Source organism: Excalfactoria chinensis, chromosome 1, assembly GCF_039878825.1.
Source record: "Excalfactoria chinensis isolate bCotChi1 chromosome 1, bCotChi1.hap2, whole genome shotgun sequence".
In the NCBI taxonomy this organism is placed as follows: domain Eukaryota; kingdom Metazoa; phylum Chordata; class Aves; order Galliformes; family Phasianidae; genus Excalfactoria; species Excalfactoria chinensis.
In genome coordinates, this window is record NC_092825.1 from 165,075,464 (window position 1) to 165,086,605 (window position 11,142).

The following is an 11,142-nucleotide window of genomic DNA, read 5'->3' on the forward strand; positions in this document are numbered from 1 at the left end:
AGTAGCTGCCATTTCCATAGCCATCAAAGGGCTGTATAGAACTTAATCTCTGTTAACACTCAGAATCTGAACGTACCAAACTTCGTTTGTTACAAAAGAGGAAATCTAATCTTTCTTAAAAGATTTCTTTCCCGTATAGAAGTAGGTTCTGTTCTTTATAAACTGAAAGTCTGTAGTGCATTTTTTAAGCTTTTTGCATCCATGCTGTAAATTAACGACTGAGCTGTTGTAGATCACCTTCGTTCTTTTGAATGCTGTCTGCATCCTTCTGGCCTCCTAGCTGTAAACTTTGCCATCCACTCTTGTGAAGGGCTTCCTGCATGTAGACATTGCCTTTCATTGCTTTTGTGCTTGTAGTTGCTAACACAAAATTTTCATCAACAATATTTACGTGCCATTTTGCCAGGTGCTGTTTGGACAGATAATGAGAGCCATGCCCTGCCCATGTGCATAGATAACCAAGATTACTCAGTAAATATAACTCTCCTAAAGACTATGCAAACAGTTTATGTTCCATGTTGTACTTCCCTCATTCTTCATTCTCCTTTTCAGGATTCACTGGTTCGTTTTAAAGCCTTTCCATGCTGCTGTGACTGTCACCACGTTCCCCTCCTTTCTTCACCGCTGACTATCATGTTAAACTGAATTGTTGAGCACAAAGTAAATCCCAGCCTGATAAGAAGCGATAACACGGTAAGCAGGTTTTGTGCCTCTTTCGTACGTTTCTTGATGTAGCTGATACAGCCTTTAGTTAGGTTTGGCTGAGTTTCCCTTGATTGGTCACTTGGTTACAATGCATTTCCAGTGCTCTGTCAGCTTAACAGGCCTGAATAGTGAGAAGACTGTGGTAATAAAGCCAGACAGTTATCTCCCTTAATAGCAAACTCAATCTTCCTTGAAAAGAACCAACACATGATGAAAATAAGACAACATTCAGTAGAGTGTTTTATCAATAGCACGGGAATACATTCCTTGGAGAGGCACCAAGTCAGAGCTTTCCTGCTGTGATAACATTTTCAGTAGAGCAAGAAATGGCACATGACTTCTATGCAGTCTTACCACACTGCCCCTACAACATCCCTTGTTGACAGAGTCAGATATGTGAACCAGAATATGTGTGTCCTTGCTAACACACTCTTGGCCCAAAGGGTCTCATATAGGTTTGAGCTGCAGGCTGCAAGCCTCTACAGGCAATGGGCCCATGCTGAGAATTGGCTGCCAGTTCTGATGGCAGACATGTATCTTGGTGCAACTGGATTGTCTGCCTTCATCAGACAGCAAATATTACCCATCTCTGTTCACCCAAGTTTCTCCAAATTCTTAGTGAGAAGTTACTGTAGATTTCCAGCTCCATCTTCATTTGATCTATCGAGCTCATCCATATCATCTAATAGAAGATTTCTTCCTATCATTGAATGATCAGTGTGAAAACAAAAGCCTTTATCATTCTGCATAGCTCCACAGACCACAACTCTTACCTGAGAGCAGCCTGCAGCTATGGCTTCTTCTGTCTGTGGTCCATCTCTCAATGGATCATAGTCAGAGGAGCTTCCAGGATAACTTCATTTGAGAACAGTTAGAATTAGTACTGCTGAACCTGGAAATAACTGTGGAGTCAGTTGAGGGCATGAATCACTGTTGTAATAGCTTTGCACCTGACTGCTATCAAGACAGGGGGACGTGTCCCCAGCCCAAGATAGGCCAGATATAACAGCTAAGGCCATTGAAGATGAAGTCAAGGACCATTACTGTGCTGTCTTTTCATGTGTGGTTGATGTATAACATTCTTTACTCATGCAATGTCAGCTTGAATGACTTCAGATAGCATTGAGCCAAGTCACAGGGTGGGGTTGCCGCAGGCATTTTCCAGGAAGAGAGCCGTGTCTTGTCTTCATGTCCCTGAAGTCTAAAAGCACCCATGGCCAACTCTTTCTTGTTAAAGGGCAGTGGAGATCTCCAGTGGCAGGAATCTCAGAGTAAGGAAAAGAACATATTCTAAGAACACTGCCTATCTGAGCACTGCCTGTGTGAGATGATCATCTCCCACGTCTTCCTGAAAGCTGGACCTGACCGGAATGTTATCCTCAAGCACTTCTCTACCAGGAGATCAGCTTTTGTTCTGCAAGGAATCTGGGGGAAGATAAACCAGTGAAAACAGGCTTGAAACTGCTGTACCATGGACACAGAAATAACCTGCGTTCTTACTTTAGGCAACAACTTAACTTTGAGACTCTAGCTTTTTTATGCATTTATAAGAAACACTGTGAGCTGCCAACTGTGGTTTGGATCAGAAGATGCAGATTTGCAGGGATGCTGCATCTGAGAGCACAGAAGGACTAAATGTGGACTTCCTTAGGAGTAGAAAGGCAAGAACCAAAAGCCTGCTGAAGCCAGCTGGGGCAGGTTGGCCAAAGTCAGGAGCTTCCATTGGTGTAGGGACATAATGAAATGGTTTATTACAAGGGTGGTTGCGCAGAGAAATGATGGATGCCCCATCCCTGGAGGCACTCAAGGTCAGGCTGGACAGGGCTCTGAGCACCTGGTGGAGCTGTAGGTGTCCCTGCTTGTTGCAGGGAGTTGGACTAGACAACTTTCAAGGGTCCTTCCTACTCAAACGATTCTATGGTTCTGTGATTCTGTGTCACTCCACTCCTCAGCGTTGTCACACCGGCTCCCTCATGAGCAGCATGCTCTAACAGGGGCTTCATTTAAACAATTCTAAGGTCTCCTGTCACATAGCTGAGGCCATCTCTTCCAGAATACACAGACACCCAGATCTCTCAGTCCCAAGCTGTAGAGAAACTGTGGAAAGGGCTACATTAATCACATTTGCCAGCACCTCACCTCCTCTCTCACTGGGTTTCATTCGCACAGCCCAGCCACCAAACACAACTATTTGTGAGGAATGATGATCTTCAAGATAAGGCACGAAGTGGGGACTTAAGAGATGAAAGCACAGTCACTGGTTCTGCTACAGGTTCTCTCTAACATTCTGGGCAGGTCGTTTACATCTGCATTTATGACTTGCTCTCGTGTGTGATGCATGAGATTGGTGGTGAGCAGAGCACCTATTTGACGTAGCTGAAAGACTGCAATGCATGTAGGGAGAAAAGTGTAATGGCATCTTTAGTAAGCAGTCTGAAGAATCTAATGAGATTCTACATTAATGAGATGCATCTGCAGAAAGAAGCCCCCATTAGAGATACCTTCTCCCTAGGCTTTGTTGGAAGGAGGTTCCAAGAGATGTTCTGAACTTCAATTTAACATGGTTTCCACAGGTGATGGAGTGAAGCCTGATTGGTGTTCCACTCCAAAACCAAAGCATTCAGTGGGACATCCATTGGAAGGTGACATGGTGGGGCTATTTTCTGTTGGATACCAACTGGGAGCTAGTAACCTTCATGTCCGTGCTGGCGGGGATAGGTAGCAGGTGTCAGCAGGGTGTGATCGAAGAGCTTTCACCCAAGAAGGAATTAATAACATCTGCTGCTTTCTTTCACACTCCTGGAAGGCTCACAATTGAACACTGATTGATGGCCATGGCTGATGACATGAGCAAACCCTTGTTGGCGCCGTCTCGGAGGCAAGTTGCTATTAATGAAAGAAAAAGGCAAGGAGGAAGGTGTCTTGCAGGGCTCAAAACTCCCCTATCAGTGCTGGAAAGTCTAAGTGAGTGGCTTGTTTAGGGGGGTATATTTGCTGACAAAAGTCTGTGCAAACAAGGACCTTGGGAGAGCGTACAGAGAACAGCTGCTCTGTATCTGGGAAAGGTAAATGCAGTTTGCAGAACAAACTCGCTCTAATTCAGGCAAATAGGGTTACAAGCACTGTAGCTGAAAAGAAAACATGTTTACTGGGATGTTAACATGGCTCATATCAAGTGCAAGGAAACGGGGAAAATGCCTGTGTCTGTGAGACTGCTGCCTGAAGCAAATAATTCCTGCCAAGAACACGCTTCTGCATGAAGCTTCTTGCCTTGGCTGAACACCCTTCATACCTGGGGAGGGGGAAAGGCACTCAGCACCTCCCAGAATCTGACCCTGCAGACCCAGTCTGAGTGCCAGCTCAGGGCTAGAAGTACTTTTTGCTTTGGCCGCTCCTGGAAGCAGCCTCAGTCCATGCTTATCAGATGCGCACTCACCTGCTGCTCTCTGTCTCATCAGCCGTTCTAATTATGGGTTTTATTTCAAGGCTGGTGATTCTGAGACCCCCAAGGTGAGTATAAGTGTGGCAGCAGAAACAAAGCATCCAATCCCCTGGCAGCCTGTTGCAACGCATTACTACTCTTTTGAAGAAGAAATTTTTCCAATATCCAACCTGAACTTCCCTTGGCACAACTTGAGGCTGTTACCTCTCATCATGAGTGCCATCGTGTTGCTATTTAAAAGTAGTATTACTTTAAAAAAAACACCTTATTTTTTAAAGGTTTTATTCATTGCAGCACATGTACCCAGCTCACACATTTCCGCAGAGGCAGTGAAGCTCTCTTCTGCTCTCAGCACCATGTAGGGCAACCCAAGACTATGTGGTTCCCGTGTAGCAGCAGCTGCCATGCTCTGTTGGTTTTCCCAGAGCAGTCACCATGATGGGACGTGGCTGTGAAGCAGGTTGTTGGCTTCCTGACAGCTGTTTAAAGTCTAAGCCATGTGCCTCTTATTGAAGTGAAGAGTAGTTAAATGGCTATTTAGGTGATGGCTGGGCTGGGCAGCAGTAGGAAGGCATTGCCAGAGTAGATACCAACGCTGTGAACCAAGGGATTTCCCTGTGGCTGCTTCAGCTGTCACAGGAGCCAAACCTTGGGCTTCTTTCTATAAACAAACCTTTTCAGTAACTGCATCCGGCATGAGCTGAATTAGACAAATGTAACAGAGGCTGCGACTGAAGGGGGCTTTGGCTGCGTGGGTGACATCTGCTGTCCCCATGGAAGCCCTGCGCAGTGTCACAGCCCAGAAGGAGCTGGAAAACGGCCCGAAGTGCCACGTTCAAGGCTTTTCGTGGACAACATCACCCTCAACCGACGGCTTCACGACATAGCTCTCATTGCCGCCGCTCGGTCCGTCAGCAGCGATCTTCAGCCTCTCGGCGCTCTTTTATGGCTGTAGGTAGTGCCGTGCCCATAAAGCGATACTCGAGCTTGCACGCTGGTTTAACTGCTTGTTTACCCGTCCCAAGGTGAGAGCTGATAAATCCTTTTATAACTCTATGAACAATGTGCGTGCCGTGTCAGAAGCCCCTTCGTGTTTCTGACGGGAAGTCAAGAATGTCAGGAGCGGTGCAGGAAATCTTTAGTCATGGGCAGAGATTTATTCCTCCCTCGTTGTGATTAAATCTCGGAGCTGTTCCTTCCATTGAATATTAGTACCAGATTGGAGCAACTGAGCACGTGAAACAAACAGCGATGTTTTGTGCACAGGGGAAGTGCTGTTGGTCCCAAGGTTTGTTTCAAAATGAGAAAATAAAGGTCATTTCTCCAATGCTTTTTATCTTCTGAAGGGTAGAAAGTAATATTAACAGAAACACGTGCTTAACTTCTAAAACAAACAAACAACGAGAAATAAAAACACCTCAGCAACACATTAAGCGGAGCAGTGTTTGAACATCAAACAAAGAGCAAACGGCACTTGCTCTTTAAAATGCTGTGATTTTTAAGCCTGTTCTGATTCAGGCGCTTGGTATATCATGTGTGGATGTTTGGGCAAGGTGAGGCTGCTGCACGAGGAGTGTGTTGGCATTCACACAGAATAACACCACTCACAGCTGCTGCAATATTAGCGGTGTCATACGTGTAGATGGACTCTGTGCCACCATGTCTTTTTTAGTGTTGGCTGTTACCAAAGATGAGCACTCATGAGTTTCTCAGCCTCTCTTCCCAAGAGTGTGGCTCTCCACTCAATACAGCTGAGCACCACCTCACTACTGCTGTTCCTGTCCACAAACCATCAGTCCTTGCCTTGCAATACTCCGACCCTCCTGAGTACTGATGGAGCATCTGCAGGTAGCGTGCCCTGCGAATGGGACCTGTTATCTGCTTTGGGCACCAGGAGAAATTTGTCTAAATCCAGTCCTTAAAAATACTGCATTTTTCATCTCCACATTGTTTTTTTATTCCTGCTTCACACTCAATTCCCTGGCTGTTGAGTGTTAATCATGTTTCAGCCCTTCATAATTTCATCTGAGGTTTTGCATGCTGGCAGGTGCAACCTAATGGGCCCAAGGTTTCCCCAATCTCCTCAGCCCTTCTGAGCACCCTTGACTCAGCCTTCCTTCAATACACCTTCTGCAGATTTATCAGTCTTCATTGCTGCTGCTTATAACCCATTTGTTTTGCCTTTGCAAGCTCTGTTATATCTTCTCCTAACTTAAATATCTCCAGATTGCCTCTATCTGATCTCCAGGAAAGCTTCCCTGTGCTCCAAAGCAGGCTGTTGGTTGGTCTATTACTCACTACTCCCCTGTAGTTAGCAGCCAGCACTCTAAACTGGAACACCATAAGCCAGCATGATGTGTTTTACATGTGATACAAATGAGTAATGGGATGCCTCATCTTGTGAAATAGAAAACAAAAGTCCTTCAGGAGATATAAGAATGGCAATCATGCAGAAAATGAGTTTTTTACACTGTTGACTATGCGGAAGAAGGGTGTTTAATAGCTTTAATGTCTGATCTCTAATGCTAGACTTGCTGAACATTAACATAGATTATTTTGCAGTGCTCTTCTGTGTTATGTCCTACAAGGAAAGCTTGTGCATTTTAAGATCCTGTACTCATTTTTTTTACAGTAAAGTTTAGCTTATGTGTCCTCTGGCAACGCTCTCACTTCTATCAGATGTTCTGCTCACCTATCCCCAGTGACACCTCCTTGCCAATTTAGAGGTGCTATATAACTGTTGCTTTTCAAGTCCTTTGGAATTTAAAGCTGTACGAATGTCAGGGATATTCAGTATATGTGACATCTGCCTAGCCTTGATGTTAGTGGGAGTTTGGATAAAACTGCTGTGTAACTGGTTGGGATAGGAAATAGATTATCATAGAAACATAGAGTTATTTGAGCTGGAAGGGACCTGTAAAGGTCATCTTGTCCAACTCTACAGTTCAATCAAGTAGCTCAGCACTCCACCCAGCCTGCCTTTGAATGTCTTCAAGGACAAGGCATTCACCACCTCACTGGGCAACCTGTTCCTCACAGTAAAGAATTTCTTCCTAATACCTAGTCTAAATCCACCCTCTTCCAATTTAAAACCATTTTGGCGAGTCATTTTGACAGATAGTTCCTAATAACGGTGCTCTGAGTGACGGAATATTGTTTGCTCCGGTTTTGCTCTGTTCAGTCCTTTGAAGCATTTCCCATTCCAGAGGAAGAATTTCCCCGGACGTGGGAATAACTTGCAGCCTCATCTGCCTTCGGGTCGGCTCTGGTATGAGCGGTGGTCCGCATGCCACCAGATGGAGCCCGTGGTCAGGAGAACGAGGGAATGGCTCTGTTACCCGAGCCCCCAGCCGTGCGCACCCTGGGGGTTGCCTCAAGCCACGAGTGTCTCTGGTTGGCACCCCCGGGCCATCCTCCCGACAAGACCTCTTTGCTTATAGAAAGGGACTGTAATTACAGACTTTTTCAACTGTTTCTAAGATATTCCGCATGTTTTTGCACCGCTCTTCAATCGCTGCTGCCAGGATCCAGACCAAGATGCTGGAGGGCAGTTGGCATTCCCTCAAAAATTCTGTTTTTCTAAAAAGAAAAGCACTTCTGCTGTCTTATCTAATCCCGAACAACTGTTTAATATTAAGTGATGCGGAAAAAATGTAACGAGCTCTGTGTCTTCATTTTTCTTGCCTCGTTTCTTTTGGATTAACACTCGACCGTGACGGCTTTTGTTAGTCTTTGTAAAATCAAACAGAAATCCAATGTTTCTATCAAGAAACCAGTTGTTCTGAGTTCTGTATTTTCATCATGGGAATCTTGAGGGAAAAAAGGACAGGGCTCACCAGCTGTTGATCAGGCTTTGCTCCTACCAGCTGAAATAACACAAGCATTATGGTAGGTTGAGGGAAGAATTAGGCCACATCTAGATTTGGTGTCCAGGTTTGAGTTCTCCTGTACCAGAAGGATATCAACCCATGTATGACAGCACACCTTAATGTGGTCCACCACCGTGCCATTGGCTTTGCTGGCACACATTTATCAGCAGGGAAAACCTACTGAAGACCAGGAAGATGATTGAGTTCTGAAGTGCCCTTGTCTCTCCAGTGAAGACTAAATACCTGAAGTTAGGTGATACAATCTTAGTGTGAGGTCAGTTACTAAAGGTCTTGAAGACTTAAAGACCCAAGTTTCTTGAGTATTTACCAGCTATTTGAACAACCAACTTGTTGGCAACCAACTGGATTTCGATTTTAGGTTCATCCCAATAAATGACCAGTTTGCCAGGCCTTTGTCACTGGTTTCCTTTAAAGTTAATGTATAAAAATCTTTCATCATGGGTTACCCAATGCATACAACTCTATGTCTACACCACCTTCTTTCAGGTGATCCAATTATCATTTCAACAGTAATGTTTGTATTGACTTGAAGAAAATAATCAGAGAATCATAGAATTGCTCAGGTTGGAAAAGAAAGACCTTAAAGGTCATCAAGTCCAACCACAACCCAACCATAGTACCCTAACTAACAACAATCCACTAAATCAGGACCAGGATGACTTCCCTAGTCCTGCTCACCACACCCTTCATGATACAAGCCAGGATGCCATTGGCCTTCTTGGCCACTTGGCCACACTGCTGGCTCATATTCAGCCGACTGTCCATCAGCACACCAAGGTCCCATCAGCCAGCCACTCCTCCCAAGTCTGTTAATGTCTCAGTTGGGTCAGATGTTAATGCAAATAGACTCTGTAGACCAACAGCATCCTGTAAGGCTCATGCACAGTGCTGAAAAAGAAAAGAGCATATTCAGCATTTCCTGCCCTGTGGTTTGCATATGGGAGCCTCGCTGGCTGGTGCTGTGATGCTGAGGCAGCCATGGAACCTGATATTTCCTGCTCTGTGGGCTCAGCCCTGTTACTCAGCTAGGCAGTATACGTAATCACTTGTTTTCAAAGATGGAAGCTGAGGAGGCTTGACAATGCAGGAAATGTAAGCTTATAAATACAGGTATAGTTGTCAAGCTGAAGCAAAGAAAACATGTACAGCTGCCTCCTCTAACACAGCTGCTGTCTTATAGACTCATACAGCCCATAATGCAGCTTTTGTTGACCATAATAGTAACAACCATAGAAGAAAATAAGCACCCTAATATCTTCCCCACTATATCTGCAAACCACAGGAAGGGAGACTAATGATCATAGAGTCACAGAATCATAGAATCATAGGAAGGCTTAGATTGGAGGAGGTCTATTTAAGATCACCCTGCCCTCACCCCCTGCCATGAACAGGGATGCAACCCACCAGATCACGCTGTCCAGGGCCCCATTCAAGCTGGCCTGGAGTACTTCCAGGGTTGTAGCATCCACAGACTCTTTGGGCATCCTGTGCCAGTACCTCACTGCTCTCTGAGCACAAAATTTCCTCTTAACATCTGAACTAAATCTTCTCTCTTTTTGTTTAAAGCTATTCCTTGTCCCATCACTGTCAGACTGTGTAAAAAGCCAACCCCCTCCTGCTTGTAAGCTCACAAGGTTTTAAACACCAGTTTGATCTCAGAGACATAAAATACACAGAGACTTTTGTTAGTATCAAAGAACCCAGCATTCTCCGAAGTTCAAACAGCTCAAAAGCCGTTTGCATGATGTGATTACCTCAAGAAGATTTCAAAAAGTTTTAAATAATATAAAGAAAACATATATTTTCTTCTTTTATTCTGCTTAGTTTGCTCTCCTTGCAGTATCTCTGCCCCACCTGGGTGCAGAGAAAAGTGACATTTGGGCAGAGACATTTAAGAGGTCATTTTGTAAGAGTCTCTACCATGGGTTATATTTGATAAGAGAAGTGCCTGGAAGGCAGTGACCTTTAGTGGAATAAAAGAGCAGGATAATAAGGATCAGAATCTAAATCCTGAGAGCCCACAGGCAGCGTGGCTGGTGCTGAGCCTTGACAGAGGACCCCCCTGCAGCTGTGTGTTACTGCTGCATTTGCCACATGAGCATCTTTTCCGCGCTGCCTCTTTTCTTTCAGTCAAACCATCACCAATGTTGGTGGCACAGGGCTGCATTGGCTCTGTATGATGTCCCATAAAAATGATGGCCAAAAGACAGAAGCTAAATCTCTGCCTCCAGAGAGGCACCTGTGGCACACTTGCCTGTGTCAGCATTTATCTGAGAACTGGGTTTCCCAACATGCTTGCTTCAAGCCAGGATAAGAGAAGACATGCTCCAGTTGCATGACTGAGCACACTATGCACTGGGACTCAATGCAATGGCATGAGAATAGAATAAAACCCCACATAGAAAAGAGGAAAAGTTTCACAGTCATTATATTAACTACATTATCTAGATAGAAAGAGAGAGAAAGGGAGAGAAAGGGAGAGAAAGGGAGAGAAAGAGAGAGAAAGGGAGAGAAAGGGAGAGAAAGGGAGAGAAAGAGAGAGAAAGGGAGAGAAAGGGAGAGAAAGGGAGAGAAAGAGAGAGAAAGGGAGAGAAAGGGAGAGAAAGGGAGAGAAAGAGAGAGAAAGGGAGAGAAAGGGAGAGAAAGGGAGAGAAAGAGAGAGAAAGGGAGAGAAAGGGAGAGAAAGGGAGAGAAAGAGAGAGAAAGGGAGAGAAAGGGAGAGAAAGGGAGAGAAAGAGAGAGAAAGGGAGAGGAAGGAAGGAAGGAAGGAAGGAAGGAAGGAAGGAAGGAAGGAAGGAAGGAAGGAAGGAAGGAAGGAAGGAAGGAAGGAAGGAAGGAAGGAAGGAAGGAAGGAAGGAAGGAAGGAAGGAAGGAAGGAAGGAAGGAAGGAAGGAAGGAAGGAAGGAAGGAAGGAAGGAAGGAAGGAAGGAAGGAAGGAAGGAAGGAAGGAAGGAAGGAAGGAAGGAAGGAAGGAAGGAAGGAAGGAAGGAAGGAAGGAAGGAAGGAAGGAAGGAAGGAAGGAAGGAAGGAAGGATTCTTTAGAAGCAGTAAAGACATCCATAAGGCAGCAGGCACATTACCACTGTAACCCTTGGTCCACAGTTT